Source organism: Schistocerca americana, chromosome 1 (assembly GCF_021461395.2).
Source record: "Schistocerca americana isolate TAMUIC-IGC-003095 chromosome 1, iqSchAmer2.1, whole genome shotgun sequence".
Classification (NCBI taxonomy): domain Eukaryota; kingdom Metazoa; phylum Arthropoda; class Insecta; order Orthoptera; family Acrididae; genus Schistocerca; species Schistocerca americana.
The window spans coordinates 629,356,270-629,372,151 of NC_060119.1; positions in this window are offsets into that span (position 1 = coordinate 629,356,270).

Here is a 15,882-nt window from a genome sequence, read left to right on the forward strand (position 1 = left end):
TAAACTGGAACTGTGGAAGGATGTGAAAGGAAATCGGTCATGTTACTTCCAGCGAACCGTCTCCGCATTTGCCTTGTGATTCAACGAAACCGCGAGAAACCTATATTTGGATGTCTGGATGTGGTTTGAACAGCTGTCCCCCCCAGTGCGAGTCCGGTATCTAACCACTGCCACACCTGTCACTGCGAAGTGTTCGGCATGCCCTTTAGTCACGATCTAGTTCCACATTATCGCTGTACGTCAAAGAGGATGTTTCACAATATAAATCTACTAAATCAATTTTATATTAGGTTGCGTTAATGGTGGTCCATTACGATTTTCAAAACTGTTATGAAGCGCTGCCTGGGAAGCACAAAAATGCGTTTCCCATATTGCGTGAGGAATTGAAAACAGACGGCATACAAAAATAAAAAAGTTGCAAGTAGTCGTCAGTTCCGTGTTACGGAAGTGATATGCTGTTCTTTAAGTTCCGAATGCTCGATCTGGCGCCGATGTGCCGAGCACCGTCCTCCGATTTGTCACCTGCGCAATTGATCACTCTTTGTCAGCTCCGTTATTTGATTATCAGCGGTTTTTGTCCTCGGCGTCCAAGACACAAAAGAACCCTCCATTGTGATTTCATTTATTCATCACGCCTGTGTCAACACAACGCTCAATACTGGCGACAGCCTCTTCACAGCTTTTGACCAAACAGAATATCCTTCCTTCTATTGCCGTCATTTTCTGTTGTGTTTCATGTTGATTTCTCCGACTGCATTGGGTTTCCGAGAACCTACAATGGCCGACTTGTAGCAGATGCCTGCCTGAATATACATGTTACACTTAGGTGAATATAAAAAGAAAACAATATTGCTATAAATACAAAAAGAAGTTTATTGGAAATGGTGAGAGAAATATTGGTCGCCAGTGCATAAGCGACTGTTTTTGCTAGTGATTGCGAGCCTGTCACTTATTTTTAATTGTTAGATGGACTCCTGTTACTTGTTTATTGAGCTACAAGCTCATGCATCTCTTGGAAAATGACAGTTTCGTGCAAGCATTTTTAGGGTAAGGCCAACAGCAAATATTAGCCTTAAGCTGTGACAGAAACGAGCCTACCATTCGACGCGATTCCTCTAATGCTTCTTCAGCACTGTTAGATCAGGAGAGCGCCAAACACTAGCCGTTTCTTCCTGTGGCCCTGACCTATTGCCGTTGGTATGTCAGGGCCCGTTTTCGAGACACGGGCGAAATAAGTTTATGTCTCGCCTGTAGACAATGGCCTAATCTTTCGTCTTAAACAGTTTGTGGATTGCGCCGATTAAGATGGCTTAACCGCTTGTAATTTCCCATGGTGGCTGCTGTTTTGCGACACCTGTTGGTAGGACCAGTGGGGGAAGGAATATCCAACGAAAATGCCTAAATCTGTAAAATGAAAACTTACAACGTATCTGTTTTAGCGGAAGCTGTGAAGGGTACCTTTACTGAGCTTCTGCCCCTAGAATGTCCTAATACGTGCCGTAGGAGTCACGCCTCAGTTACACTACTGTGGGATGATTCGCAACGAAAATTTTACACGCGAATGACTGTGACCCTTAGTGATAAAGCTAAAAATGACACGATGTACACACATAAAAAAAAAAAGTTTTGAATCACTCCGGTTCCCAGAACTCCAGAAGATAGACGTTGACTGTGGGCATTGTATCTCATACACAGTCCCTTTGACTGTACAGAGATGTCACTAAACCCTCCAAAGAATTAAACAACCATTCATGAGCAGCGCCTATTAGTCGGAGGGGGTCCGACAGCCTATGAGTTCCGGTCATTCTGCCAGGAAGGAGGTACACGGCTCGTCTGTAGTTCAACCATGCCTAGACAGTCAATTATCGCGGTTCGGTCGCGTCCGCATTGTTACTTTGTGCCACGAAGGGCCCTCAACAACGGAAGTGTCCAAGCGTCTTGGAGTGAACCAAAGCGATGTTGGTCGGACATGGAAGAGATACAGAGAGGCAGGAACGTCGATGACTTGGCTCGCTCAGGCCGCCCAAGGGCTACTACTGCAGTGGTTGACCGCTACCTGTCGATTATGGGTCGGAGGAACCCTGACAGCAACGCCACCATGTTGAATAACGGTTTTCGTGCAGTCACAGGACGTCATGTTACGACTCAAACTATGCGCAATAGGTTGCATGATGCGCAGCTTCAGTCGAGACGTCCATGGAGAGGTCCAGCTTCGCAACCACGACACCATGCAGCGCGGTACAGATGGGCACAACAACATGCCTCGTGGACCGCTCAGGATTGGTATCACGTTCTTTTCACCGATGAGTATCGCATATCCCTTCAAACAGACAACCGTCGGAGTCGTGTTTGGAGGCAAACCGGTCAGGCTGAACGCCTTAGACACGCTGTCCAGCGAGTGCAGCAAGGTGGAGGTTCCCTGCTGTTTTGGGGTGGCATTTTTGGGATCAACGTTCGTCACTGGTGATCATGGAGGTGCCGTAAAGGCTGTGCGGTACCTAATGCCTTCCTCCGACCGATACTGCAACAATATCGGTAGAATATTGGCGAGGCATTCGTCTTCATGGACGACAATTCGCGTCCCCATCGTGCACATCACGTGAATGACTTCCTTCTGCATAACATTGCTGGACTAGAGAGGCCAGCATGTTCTCCAGACATGAACCGTATCGAACATGCCTGGGATAGTTTGAAAAGGGCTGTTTATGGACGACGTGACCCACCAGCCACTCTGAGGGTTCTACGCCGAATCGCCGTTGAGGAGTGGGACAATCTGGATCAGCAGTGCCTTCATGAATTTGGCACGACGAATAAGGCGTGCATCAATGCAAGAGGAGGTGCTTTTGGGTGTTAGAGATCCCGGTGTGTACAGCAATCTGGACCACCACCTCTGAAGATCTAGCTGTATGGTGGTAAAACATGCAATGTGTGGTTTTCATGAGAAATAAAAAGGGCGGAAATGATGTTTATGTTGATCTCTATTTCAATTTTCTGTATAGGTTCCGGAACTCTCGCAAACGAGGAGATAGAAAACTTTTTTTGATGTGTGTAAAATAAAATTAAATGTGTGTGAAATCTTATGGGACTTAACTGCTAAGGTTATCAGTCCGTAAGCTTACACTCTACTTAACCTAAATTATACTAGGGACAAACAGACACACCCATGCCAGAGGGAGGACTCGAACCTCCGCCAGGACCAGCCGCGCAGACCATGACTGCAGCGCCTAGACCGCTCGGATAAACCCGCGCGGCGTGTGTATAATATTGTAGGATAATTAATGAATGAAATTTATAAATGAATAACGTTCTGAAATAACAGGAGGAGGAGGAGATTAGTGTTTAACGTCCCGTCGACAACGAGGTCATTAGAGACGGAGCGCAAGCTCGGGTGAGGGAAGGATGGGGAAGGAAATCGGCCGTGCCCTTTCAAAGGAACCATCCCGGCATTTGCCTGAAGCGATTTAGGGAAATCACGGAAAACCTAAATCAGGATGGCCGGAGACGGGATTCAACCGTCGTCCTCCCGAATGCGAGTCCAGTGTGCTAACCACTGCGCCACCTCGCTCGGTCTGAAATAACAGATGAGATGTTAAGTAAGTACAAAGATTACAATAGAGAATGAGGCTGGACGTGAAGTGACATAAAGATCATCGTGGGGAGTGGGTAGAAAAATATCTCCTACTCCGACATTAAGTAAGATAATGCAATCTGACTGAAACTAATACACTGACTGTGATTGTGAACTTCAAAGCTGCAAGCTACCACGAAATGGAAATGGACTGAATGCTGCTGGGTGCAAGCACTCGCCGTGAACAGTGATAATTCTCGTTAAAAATTCCTCCCGTGCCGGAGCTGTGGAAAGCAGAGCATATACTATCTGGAGTCCGGATTGCGGCGCACCTCTGTGGTGAAGCTCCGCGTGCAAGTTCCGGATCTTCACTCTAACACCTATCGTGACCTTTGGCCACCTTCCGTGGCTAGTCCCGAATTTTACTCAAACCGTGGCCTCTGTCCGAATGTCCTCTCCGTCTGTTCACTTTGATTTTCCAAAAACACTCCACGTGGAGTTCTTTCACAACTCTAAAACCACCAGTCGTGAAATTCTACGCTGTCGGTACAGCCTACCTCCAGAAGACGGGGAAATTCTCCTCATCGAGTCTTATCGCTATACGTGACAGGGAAGAGGACTCATCGGCACGTTCTCTTACGTCACAATCAGCGGCATAATCACGAAACTGTTTCTCCGCGTGCGCGGGAAACAGCGCTGCGAGGGTACCTGCGTGAGTCTAAAAAATTCGAGAGCTGTCCAGGCGAAACTGTGATGGGCGTCCTGCCGTGTCGGCCCATTTCACCCTCCTTGGCGGAATGTTTTTCACGATCCTAGCAGATATGGATCTCGGCAGGAAGGTTCAAAGGAAACGTCAGGTGGATAGAATGTTTAAACATTCTGTCGATCACAATGTCATCGTAACTCAATACAGGTACCCTAATTGAATACGTCTTCATGAGCTTGTTACAGAGAAAGAAAGGCGAGCCCAAAGGAACTGACACCTCTCAAACTGATTTGAAAACAAAAATCGAGGGGATAACAGACGAAAAGTCAATGTCTCTTAAAACAGAAAGTCGTGAGAAAATTAACAACATATAAAATGATCTGATGGAAAGACAAATTGTGCAGTACCTCAGTGTTAGGATTGCGAAGTGTGGATCAGGGCAAACGACGTTTGTCGAAGACATAGACGTTAAATTCGGTAGTGGCGACGATGGCACTTGCAACATCTGTACTGATCCCAGCCACAGCACAGCTGTTCCAGGCGCCATCACCGTCTGGCTTTGGTGCGTAATCTGAAAGCGGCCTACTAAACAGAGGCCGAAGCAGGTCATATTTTTAATAAACGACTGTGCGATCAAGACTATTTTTTGCTAATTTCACTTTACTAGCAGATCACTGTTCCCCATAATGTTATGTAAAATGATGAACATCAATTTGTGCCCCAAGATTGGATAGAAGCAGTGAGGCAGCTCAGCAGAAGCCTTTCCATAGTGAAAACGAAAAACGGAAACATTCTTTCAATTGAAGACAGGAACCAAAATATTAAGGGCTAATACCATGTGGATCTGAATAAGCGAAGACAATCACTAACAATGCAGTTTAAGTTCTCACTAAACCGTGATCTCGAGTTATAGAAGCGGACTGTAGGAGGCCGAATACTAGTCCACAATCAATACATCTTCTGCGGATTCCGGATCAAGATGAGCTTGAAACGAAATTTGAGAAATAGAAAAAAAAGCCCTCAAGAAATGAAGAATTAGATCCCTCCACTTTATCATGAGCTCTGTTACAGTATAGCCCATTCTCAGACGTCAGTTATGATAAGTATAAGAAGAGGCACTGGAGAAAGAAAGGGGACGAGGAACAATACAGAATACACATCACTATGGTAAAGCATCAGAAATGTTGTCCAGGAATGACATTCTTCAAGATATACCACAGAAGCAAATGACTGTGATTCTATAGACACTGACTGTGAAGATATTATAGACGGTGACTGCGAATAATCTCGAGTATGTCTTGGAAGCACAAAAATGTATTTTCCTATTTGTTTTTCGTTTGCTATTTACCTATTGTCTTTCAGTTTGCTATATTAATTTCTCTCTAATTCCTCACACACCCTTTTCGTATAGTGAACATGTATTGTGGTATGTGCATGATATAAGGTGTAACAAAAAAATCTTCAAAATAAAGCACAGTAAATAAAATGTTTTCGTACTTGCACGTTTCACTCTAAAAAGTTTTTAAGATTCACGGAGTAGAAGTATTTTTAATATATTATAAAAATTTTGCAGTAGCTCTCAAATCTCCAACCATACCTACCACTATACATAGACTAACTAACTGTTAGGAAAAAAAGTCTGATATTTAAATAGCAATTCACATAGTTTCTGAACACCAATTTAACTTCGGCAGTCATTTCCTCAGTTTGCTTCAGCAAGCGCTTGTGTTCTCAGTCCCTCAAAATACTGCAATGTATTCCTTTTCCATATCGAACAGATTCATTACATCACGAACAAACAAAAATCATTAAGGTCCCTTACACAAGGAAATATTTATTTAATTAACTGAATGATCAGCAAGTATAGTGGGATTTGATGCTTTGGAATTCAATAAAAGGCGTAGTGTCGGTTCATCCTGAATAATCAACCACATAAAGGTAGGAGAAATACCAAGCACACCACACCTAGCAAAACCCGATTATTTCAATAAAATGTGGACGAGGGAACGACAATCACGCGCATACGGATTCGTTATACTGAGTGTAACTAGTACCAAGCAATTAAAGAGGGATCCTACAGACGGACAACGGAAGGACAGAGCCATTCCGCGAAGTAAGACATATTAATTAGTTGCAGTAAAGCAGGTTTACTAATAACCGTAACCATGCACGTAGGGATTTACACTCAGTGAACTGTGTCTCTCTGATATAAAGCATCTTTAAATGTGAAACCTAGATTCGAAAACACATGGTGGAAAGTGCCATACTTCGATGGGCTCAAACTACCTGACTTATAATCTAAAAATATACGAATGTAATGAGGTAAGATCACTGAAGGCGATTAGATGAAGGAATAATAAAAGAATATTTGAACCACAGGAGAAGTATAAATATTTTAATATATTAATATTTTTAATACATTATAGAAATTATACAGCGGCACTCCAATCTCTAACCATACTACAATTATACACAGACTAACTAACAGTTACGAAAAAACATCTGATGTTTCGATAGCAACTCACATAATTTATAAATAGCCATTTAACTTTGGCAGTCATTTCCTCAGTTTGAACCATCACTCATTCCACTCCATAGGAACAAATTCATTCACTTTTGCTCACAACGACAAATTAACTCTTCATGAAGACACTGACATTGAACAGTTATATCGAAACACGAAATGTTTAAGTTAGCAACAAGTTACGTACTATGCCGACGTGATCTCTAACGAACTAAAGACGTAACACATCTGCGAGATAGCACGTAAGAGACCAATTAAATTACGTCAACAGTGCAAGCCTCAGTAAAAGTATTAATAATTACTAGCTCGACGGGAAAGCGTTGATTTACTCACATCTACCGACATCCTTGCCTGCACAAAGCAATTAGAGGAGTTCTCGTTCCAGAGGAACGTGCATAATCCTCGTACCAGGGCCAGGACGCCGACTGCATAGTGACTAAAAATATCAGCCTTCAGGCATTCGTTGAAGGCACACCCTATCTTTCCATTTTTTTCCCTAAGTAGTGGGTTGGCGCCATTCGGCTGTACAAGCAAGAAGACTCCGGATTTACAGCATGCTGTGTTAGGCGGCACCTATGCAACGGAAATATTTAGGTTGATATTGCTTCACTCTCAACGAAGGGAACTTCTCTGATCTATTCCCCCATGTTTGGAAAACATTCATCCACAAACTCATGCTGTAAGCCAGACATTCCGGGCGTGATAAATAACAAGGAAAGGGATTGTAGATCTCAAATACAGAGCTACTCCATTTGTATCCATTTCCCAAGTATCTGTGCAGCCTCAGCTAGGCAACAGAGGCAACAAGAGCCTATGACATTAGCAATCCACGAAATCTTAAATTATGAAAAGGGGCAAAAAAATCTACATCTACTTCTGCACAAATACTGCGCAAGCCACCGTCAGGTGCGTGGCGGAGTGTACCCTGTACTGCTACTTGTCATTTCCCCTCCTGTTCCACTCGCAAATAGAGCAAGTGAGAAACAAGTGTCTGTACGCCTCGGTATGAGCCCTAATTTGTCGTATCTCGTCTTCGTGGTCCTTACGCGCGATGTATGTTGGCGGCAGCAGAATCGTTCGCCACTCAGCTTCAAATGCCGATTCTCAAAATTTTCTCACTAGTGTTTCCCGAAAAGAACGCCGCAAGTGTACGCGAGCTTCGTAGGAATATTCCGCATAGGAGAGCGTGGAGCTGTCAGCTAGCTGGATACGATATGTAGATAACAAGACGAACCTGTCCTACTGGATATTTCACGAGTGATATTCTGTGGGTGACTTCCTTCAGGTGTTCCTGTTTTGTTAATGGAGGAGATTACTGGTGGGAGCGATAAGGACACAGTTTGAGACGGCTTTGTGACTGAGTTGTTCGTTTTCCGATCCAGTTAAAAAAAAAAAAAAGTTCAAATGTGTGTGAAATCTTATGGGACTTAACTGCTAAGGTCATCAGTCCCTAAGCTTACACATTACTGAACCTAAATTATCCTAAGCACAAACACACACACACACATGCCCGAGGGAAGACTCGAACCTCCGCCGGGACCAGCCGCAAGTCCATGACTTCAGCGCCTAAGACCGCTCGGCTAATCCCGTGCGGCTCCGATCCAGTAGTTGAAGCTGAAACTATTCTGAAAGTAGCTGAATTATTATAATCGGTATTTATTTGTGGTGTAGGGGAAGGGGTTTCTTTAGCACTCTCTCGCGGGTGAACGCGAGACGACTGACGCTAATTAGATTCGATATTGTAGTACCTGTGTTGTCAATAAGAACGTTGCAACGTTCCTTCAGACAAGCATGCAATTGCGAAAACACTAATGAATGTATTCCATAGCGGCTGTAGTCCACGCAATGCCTGTTCCTTCGGACATCCATGCATGTCCGAAGGAACACTGAATCGTCCTTAATAACACAGGTACTGCAGTATTGTATTTATCTGCCGATACCAGCCAGCGGTTCTCAATTAAAATGTCCTCCCCTGCACGGGAATTAAATAACGTGTGTACGAGTGCAGTTTTTGACAAAGGGACGATGACATATGGAAGTTTGGGTCTGGCCCTGAGTCTTGCACGGACAGCCAAAGCGGTTAAGGCGACGGCTCACGTAAAGCGGGAAATATGGGTTCGAGTCCCGGCCCGGCACAGATTTTTACTGTCGTCATTCGATTATCCTGCTGATGGTTGCTCGTATTCGCTACTACGAATATATTTGATGTACCTGATTGGATTCGTGAAGCTGATTAGGTTCAGGTAGCAGCGCAGAGAATTAATCCGGATCCGCCGATACAAGTTGACCCTCGATGTGCACAGCACTATGTCATGTAACTTGTCTCGCCTGTCGCACATCACTGAGGGTGCGTGGAATGGCCTCGCGTGACGCCACGGAAGCTGCGAGGACAGAAGGAACTAATGTTTCTGTACAGAACCGCCTCCACGTATCGCAGTGGACAGCCGTAGTGCAGAAAGACGGAACACCTGTGGTGTTTGATGTAATGCCAAACTGTTCCAGATACATGCCGAACACGTATCTTCGGAGATTCTCGCTGCGACATGCATGGATGAAATCTCCTCGGTTTCCAAGGCATATCACTTCGAAACGTTAGTGCCACTGGCCGTTGCGAATTTCTTCGTGAAGCATGTCCAGGAAAAAGCTCTAAACTGCGATGTTGCTTCCGGGTTGCTTCCACCTGCAGCCGACGACACAGTTTTGATTTGGCATCAAGGTGTAAACACAGGGGCTCTATGAAGTCCCATTACCATTTAGAATAACTGCAACTTGGACACTATGATAGACGGGGCATCGTGGTTGTTATAAAACGTTTCACAGTTCTCAAAGATTTTTTTCTATTTACGCTGGAATTTTAGTGTGTGCCCCACTGTCGTTCGAAGAACGTCTAGATGACATTCTGGTTCTGCAAATGCTCAGGTCAGCTTTACAGCCTCTACAGTTATGATTGACCCGTGGTGGAATCGCTGGTGCCAATGATTTTCGTTCTAGTCGGGGCAGCATTTTTTATGTACGCTGTGTGGATTCTCGTCGCTTGCTGCTACTAACGGTGGGCACACGCTATTTTCTTTGAAGTGGCATTGGTGATCAATCTGATCGTAATCTGTGTTCACAGCCGGAAACAGTGTTTGATTGTCATTATCCTCGCTGAGGCGGAAATAAGGAATTCACTTTCGGTTCCGGTAGATATATATTGAATAGTGGTGTTCAGGGTACAAAAAACTACCCAGTGATGAGAATACCAAACTTGAGTGGTGTGAAACCTGCGCGAGTCATTCTAGCACAGTGCGCATGCCATGTTTTGTATTAAGACAGTGCGTTTCTAATGTACTTAAGTATCTTGTGATTTATACTGTGGCCTCCGTTTGAAGGGGCTGTGCATTTCGTGTCTTGTATTGTAGTTTTAATATTCTGGGTTTGGCAGGCCGTTAACTTCTCCTGACTTTATGCTTGTTGACGACAAGGGGGGGGGGGGGGGGGGTCTGCCTGTAAAAATTTTGAATTATGAACTCTAAGAAGTGAATAATTTTCCACATCATTTACGAGGGTGAGTCAAATGAAAACCTTAAATATTTTTTTAATATTATTTATTGTGCAGAAGTGGTACAAAGCTGTATCACTTTTCAACATAATCTCCCCCAGGCTCAATGCAAGTTCTCCAGCGCTTACAAAGTGCATAAAGTCATTTAGAAAAAAATTCTTTTGGTAGTCCGTGCAACCACTCACGCGCCGCGTGGCGTACCTCTTCATCAGAAGGGAACTTCTTTCCACCCATTGCACCTTTGAGTGGTCCAAACATACGGAAATGACTTGGGGCAAGGTCTAGTGAGTATGGTGGATGAGGAAGACACTCAAAATGCAGGTCTGTGACTGTTGCAACTGTTGTACGGGCAGTGTAGGGTCTTGCATTGTCATGTTGGAAAAGGATACCTGCTGACAGCAATCCACGTCGCTTTGATTTGATTGCAGGCCGCAGATGATTTTTAGGTGATCTGTGTATGATGCACTGGTGACAGTGGTCCCCTTAGGTATGTAATGCTCCAAAATGACGCCTTTTTCGTCCCAAAAGAGAGTCAGTATAATCTTCCCTGCTGATGGTTCTGTTCGAAACTTCTTTCGTTTCGGTGATGAGGAACGACGCCATTCCTTGCTCGCTCGCTTCGTTTGCGGTTGGTGGAAGTGAACCCCGGTTTCGTCCCCAGTAACGATTCTTGCAAGGAAGCCATCACCTTCTCGTTCAAAGCGCCAAAGAAGATCTTCACAAGCATCAACACGTCGTTCTCTCATTTCAGGAGTCAGCTGCCGTGGCACCCATCTTGCAGACACTTTGTGAAACTGGAGCACATCATGCACAATGTGGTGCGCTGACTCATGACTAATCTGTAAACATGCTGCAATGTCATTCAGTGTCACTCGGAGGTTTTCCTTCACTATGGCTTCCACTGCTGCAATGTTCTGTGGAGTCGCAACTCGTTGTGCCTGACCAGGCCGGAATTCACACCATTTGCGAACTTCCTACTCCATTCGTAGACTTGCCGCTGTGACAAACATGCATCACCGTACTGAACCTTCATTCGTCGATGAATTTCAATAGGTTTCACATCTTCACTATGCAAAAACGAATAACAGAACGCTGTTCTTCCCTGGTGCAAGTAGCAAGTGGGGCGGCCATCTTCATACTGATACTGCGACGGTATGTGTGCATCTGCACTATGCTGCCACCTACAGGCCATTCTGCACGCCATTTGCAGAAAGCTTACCAACTTACAGGATAACAGCGCGAAATTTCGATTTGTTATTACAAATTTAATCGACGAATAAAGCAAGCAGGGAGCTAAACGTACCACAGCCGACGGTTTGGAAAATCTTACGGAAAAGGCTAAAGCAGAAGCCTTACCGTTTACAATTGCTACAAGCCCTGACACCCGATGACAAAGTCAATCGCTTTGAATTTTCGGCGCGGTTGCAACAGCTCATGGAAGAGGATGCGTTCAGTGCGAAACTTGTTTTCAGTGATGAAGCAACATTTTTTCTTAATGGTGAAGTGAACAGACACAATGTGCGAATCTGGGCGGTAGAGAATCCTCACGCATTCGTGCAGCAAATTCGCATTTCACCAAAAGTTAACGTGTTTTGTGCAATCTCACGGTTTAAAGTTTACGGCCCCTTTTTCTTCGGCGTAAAAAACGTTACAGGACATGTGTATCTGGACATGCTGGAAAATTGGCTCATGCCACAACTGGAGACCGACAGCGCCGACTTCATCTTTCAACAGGATGGTGCTCCACCGCACTTCCATCATGATGTTCGGCATTTCTTAAACAGGAGATTGGAAAACCGATGGATCGGCCGTGGTGGAGATCATGATCAGCAATTTATGTCATGGCCTCCACGCTCTCCCGACTTAACCCCATGCGATTTCTTTCTGTGGGGTTATGTGAAAGATTCAGTGTTTAAACCTCCTTTACCAAGAAATGTGCCAGAACTGCCAGCTCGCATCAACGATGCTTTCGAACTCATTGATGGGGACATGCTGCGCCGAGTGTGGGAGGAACTTGATTATCGGCTTGATGTCTGCCGAATCACTAAAGGGGCACATATCGAACATTTGTGAATGCCTAAAAAAACTTTTTCAGTTTTTGTATGTGTGTGCAAAGCATTGTGAAAATATCTCAAATAATAAAGTAATTGTAGAGCTGTGAAATCGCTTCAATCATTTGTAATAACCCTGTATTTGTATGGAGTGTAGCCATGCATGGAAGTGAAACGTGGACGATAAATAGTTTAGACAAGAAGAGAATAGAAGCTTTCGAAATGTGGTGCTACAGAAGAATGCTGTAGATTACATGGGTAGATCACATAACTAATTAGGAGATACTGAACAGAATGGGGAAGAAGAGAAATTTGTGGCACAACTTGACTAGAAGAAGGGATCGGTTGGTAGGGCATATTCTGAGGCATCAAGGGATCACCAATTTAGTATTGGAAGGCAGCGTTGAGGGTAAAAATCGTAGAGGAAGACAAAGAGATGAATACACTAAACAGATTCAGAAGGATGTAGGTTGCAGTAGGTACTGGGAGATGAAGAAACTTGCATAGGATAGAGTAGCATGGAGAGTTGCATCAAACCACTCTCTGGACTGAGGACCACAACAACAACGAGTTAAACTACTGTTTTAGGACAATGCTGCAGTAGGAAATTGTCGTAAATAGCCATGATCTGTTATTATGTTAACAGCAGTTTGTGTTGAGACAGTTATGTTTATGTGCCTTTCATTGTCTTGTGCCATGTTACCGCACTTATGCACTAGACTGCTATTCGTAGAACTATCGTCAATCATTAGTAGTGTGGCATGTACAACGAAGTAAGGTCGGCTGGTAGAATTAGCCCTATAAGCTGTTAGAGCGTATAATGTAAGCTGCAGTTATATCAGCATATTATAGCCCCATTTCTGAATGATGCTTTAAATAGTGATGAAAACTTTGTTATATGACTTTGTTAATGTTTGACCACTTTAATGATCGTATGCAACAGCATTTTAACTGTTGGACAGTCGTATTAATAAGTATATGGTCCTTCATTTGCACTTGTAGGCTTGTTATTAATATTTTATCGTAGATATCAACTAGCTTCCTGATAAACTGTGCGATGTAATTCATTGTGGTGAGAGCCACCAATGGCGAGTGAGATGTAGCATATTTGACGACCGTGCGCCTAGTAAAACAGATGTGCTGGGGCAGGATATACGGTCCCATACGTAATTTTACTTACGATAGAAACAGGCTTATGTCTGTTGAAGTTATTTCATTTTATTGATCTTGACGCAGCCGCTGGGCTACGACATGTATAGATGGTATTACTGGTCTTGATTTTATTTTGATCACTTTTTAGGACTTCTGAAGAAGACTATATTATTATAGCAGAGGTTTAAAATAAACATAATGGGTCAACTGTGGGCTATTTTTCATTGGAGACAATTTCATAAAGGTTGCTGGTGTTGTTGCCATGATGAAAATAATTGATTTAAGAACTAATTTATTTAACTAAAAAGGGTCTTGACAACAGAACAAAAACAACTAAACAAAACTTAATTTGCAACCCAATACAGTTCTATAATGCAGAGTTTAAAGAAAAATTGAAAACGAAAATGGTTTCAGCACAATGAAACGGAAGTCAATGAAACAATTAAAATTGGGCAACCAGAATAATAATTACAATAATTGACAGGGAAAGAATATAACTTTATAGATTCTGCAATTAATCACAAGCCAATAACAAAAGTGTTAGACTTGATGAAGATCAGTCACGTAGTACGCAGCTAAACACTGTTGTATCGTTACTCCCATGACCAAATAGCTACTACAAGAAGCTATTATCAGCTACCTAAAGGACTACCTATGCGTATATCTGTACAATAAAACATATAAATGAGTCAAAACATATAAGTTATTCATTCTCACAGAGAAAAATAACAAGATATCTTTCTTTGCACAAATGACAAAAATCCATTCAGCCATACTCACGGCATACTAAGGACAAGATCAGCTTCCATATAATAAAACATACAAATCAATCACACTCATGGCATGTAATTCACAAAATTAAAATGGCTTTCGCCTTTAGAGAACACATTCGTAAGCCTCACGTGCCACCAAACAACAACCCTAACATGTTGCACTGTAACCACGTACTTTCCATGCGTAATATTTTTGGTGACCAATACACTGAAAATGAAATGTCTTATGGCTAGGGCCTCTCGGCGGGTGCTCAACCAGAAAAATGCAGCCTGTGGCATTTAAAACACACACTTAGTGCATCTCTTGAAATATAGAGTTCCTTTCTTCGCATCCACTGGAATTTCCGTCCTCTGGCCTGGGAAAAGACATCTACCGCACCACTCAGTGGAGTGATCATCACGATACTTTTTCAGTTTCAGAACACATGTCCTATTTCCAGAATGAAATTTTCACTCTGCAGCGGAGTGTGCGCTGATACGAAACTTCCTGGGGACCTTTGCCTTTCGCGGGCAAGTGCTCTAAAGCTGTGAGGACGGAGTGATAGAGCACTTGCCCGCGAAAGGCAAAGGTCCCGAGTTCGAGTCTCGGTCCGGCACACGGTTTTAATTTGCCAGGAAGTTTCACATGTCCTATTGATACAACTATATATATAATGTGCATCACCGCAAATTGTTACATGTGGGTAATTGATTCAAATTCTCTCATTCCTGTTATAGCCATATGATACAACTTTTTTGAATTTTGAGAAGTGCACAAATTTACTTTTGAGAGTATTTAAAAGCGAGTAACCAATCTTTCCATTACTTCGAAACGTCAAGATCTGACAGAATATTGGGACAGATTTTTTCAGACAGTACATCATTCTACATCATTGCATCACTGCAAATGGTCTTAGATAACAATTAACATTGTCTGGCATGTCATTTGTATGAAACATTAATAATACTGATCCCAACAGGCTTTGCTGTATAACCGTTACAATTACTTGTGCCGGTGAGTCTTTCCTCGAAGAGAAGTTGCTACGTACTCCCTACCAAGAATTCCTGAATCTTCACAAATTTCGTTTGATACCCCATACACCACAGGGACGAGTAACAATGAAACTACAGTCTTTATTAGTCATTAGTGTGGCAGCGAATCAAGTGCTTTTAGGAAGTCAAGTGAGACCGCTTTCACCTGAGTGCCTTGATCCATGGCTTTCAAGACCTCATCATCCAGAGTCGTATATTACAGATGCTACATTTTTTGTCGTCATTTGTTATCCGTGCGAGCAACATTACGTCGCTTCGTGTCCATCGGTCGACTGCAGCGCCCTTAATGAAGCCTTCGCGTGTCCCCCCTGCGACAAGTTCAGACACCTTTGTTTCGTCCAGCGTGCCGCGTTGCTCGGCAGGTAGTTGCAGCTACGTCGGACGATGGTTTAACATCCACATTTTGTGAAATACCGTTCAGCAACGCCTGGAGTCTCGGCCGTTTGTCGACTTCTCGTGAGTCCCAGTGATCATGATTCTGTTGTTTCATGGATGTCGGAAGCATTGCTCCCTTGTGCGTCGCAAGGTAACCACT